At 47.3% G+C, this 2,250-nt stretch overlaps 1 pseudogene; it reads left to right on the top strand.

Annotated features, from left to right (window-relative positions):
- Positions 1–870: 870 nt before the first annotated feature.
- On the top strand, positions 871–1,832 carry LOC132366766 (60S ribosome subunit biogenesis protein NIP7 homolog; annotated as a pseudogene).
- The last annotated feature ends 418 nt before the right edge of the window (positions 1,833–2,250 follow it).

Here is a 2,250-nt window from a genome sequence, read left to right as displayed (position 1 = left end):
TCTACCAATGACCTCACACCTCCTTTATTAACATTTCTAATTTAACTCATGTGCTATATAGCATGTAGAATTCTAGGAGAAGATCAACAGACATCACCGTGGGAGGCTAGGGGTATGGAGGAAGGAAAAAGAAAGTTGGCATGTTCTAAGGCTTTTAAAAAATAACATTTTCCCTTTAATTTCTCTTCAAAAATTGCAAAAATAATATGAGTTTAGTGAGAGTGAAATAGAATAAAGATAAACAAAGAAAAAAATGAGTGATTAACATTTTTTCTTACCTCCTCTCTCTGCCACCAACCTGGCGTATATCCCTTCACACATTTCTACATGCTGATTCATTCACAAAACGACTGGTACATATTAAATTCCATGGGTCTTGAATTCAGCTGCTCCATTCTCTCCACGGATCTGGTCTTGGACTCTGTGTTTCCTTCTGGACACCAAGCGGTTGCTCTTACAGCCTGGGTTATGAAATGAGGTGTGTTAAGAAACGTCAAAGAGCGCAACACAGATGGCTCTGGGAGCTCAGCTAGTATGACTAAGATGGCTGCGGATGACTTGACTGACTGGGGCTGGAGAGGTAATTCTAGGACAGCTTCTGCACACGTCTCCTAGGTGGAGATGGCTGAAGAACCGGCTCAGTTGCGATTGTTGGTGGAGTGTCTGTGTGTGCCGCTACGGCACGGCGGTCTCAGGGTAGTCAGACTTCTGTGGTGGCTCAGGTGGTTTCAAGGATAAGCATAGCAGAAGCTCCACGGCTCTTTATGACCTCAACTTAAAAATCACATGGCGAGCTGCGCTCGCTCCTTGGCCAGGTGCTCCGGCTCGCGTTGCAGCCCCAAGCAGCTCAACTCCCTGAGGTAGCGGCCCATGTCGGGCCGCTCACGCCACTGGGCCTCTGGGAAGCGGTCCCGGAACAGCTACGCCAGGAGCCCTTCATTCTGCACCTCCCCAAGAGCAGCGGTGGTGGCCGTCACTGTGCCTGAGGCCGTAGCTGAGACGCGGCTGTGACCCTCGCCGCCACATTCTCAGCAACAGCAGCTCTTCCCCTCCTGCTCACCCAGGGAACCAGCTCCGAATCTCAGATCGAAAGCATCCGGGGTGACCTTCCGGTCTCTATGGTTCTCGCTAGGCCGGCTTTCTTTCCCCAATGGTCCTCCAGGCTACAGAGTGTTAGCGTGGGGAAGGACTGGAAAGCGGCTAGAGAGGCAGGGTCTGAAGTTGCCAAGGAGCGGCTGGCGGCTGACCTTCTGTTCCCAGTGACTGAGGCACGAGGATCCCGTGTTGCAACCGAGCGGGAAAACGCGGCCTCTGACAGAAGAGGAGACCCGTGTAATGTTTGAGATGATACCAAAATCTTCAGCTGCTGGTCGACAAGCCCGATGACACCTACTGTTTCAGGCTGCACAACGACCGGCTGTATTAACGTGAGTGAGAAGATCTTGAAGTTGACCGCCAATATCATCGGTGACAAGCTGCTGTCTTTGGGAACGTGCTTTGGAAAATTCACTCAGACCCACAAGTTTTGGTTGTACATCACAGCTCTGGATTACCTAGCACCCTATGCCAAGTATAAAGTGTGGATAAAGCCTGGAGCAGAGCAGCCCTTCTTGTATGCTAACCATGTGCTGAAATCTGGACTTGGTCGGATCATTGAAAATACTTCTCAGTACCAGGGAGTCATGGTGTACTCCATGACAGACATCCCTTTGGGCTTTGGGGTGGCAGCAAAGTCTACACAAGACTTCAGGAAAGTAGACCCCATGGCGATTGGGGTATTTCATCAAGCAAGCACTGGGGAATATGTGCGGCACGAGGAGACATTGATTTAAAACAAAATCATTGCGAGGACTTAGGGCTGTGTGGAAGGGCCTAGCTTTGTTTCCTTTGTCTGTGTAGGCTCCACCGTCATGTTGAATTTTGTCAACACTGTGACCTCTTCAGGGACTTCTTATTTTAATATTCTCTCTATTACGGACAAATGTAGGCTAGATTCTTATAATGCAGAAATGGCTCAAAAATGGAGTTTCAGATCGTTGTGATTGTGGCTAAATAGAATACTGTGTTTTATATTTGAATCAGAGGCTTCTTGTTTTGAGTAACAGTCTAAATTGTTGGAACGGAGAAAAAGAATATCTTTTTATTGTTATCTGTGATCACACTGTTTTCCAAACACATGATAAGAACATAATGGATTTTCTTAATTATTTATTAATACTATGAAAGATAGATATTGCCATATCAGAGTAG

The sequence above is a fragment of the Balaenoptera ricei genome, chromosome 5 (genome assembly GCF_028023285.1).
Source record: "Balaenoptera ricei isolate mBalRic1 chromosome 5, mBalRic1.hap2, whole genome shotgun sequence".
In the NCBI taxonomy this organism is placed as follows: domain Eukaryota; kingdom Metazoa; phylum Chordata; class Mammalia; order Artiodactyla; family Balaenopteridae; genus Balaenoptera; species Balaenoptera ricei.
The sequence above is the reverse complement of the archived record's forward strand: the minus strand, read 5'-3'. Positions and strand labels throughout refer to the sequence as shown.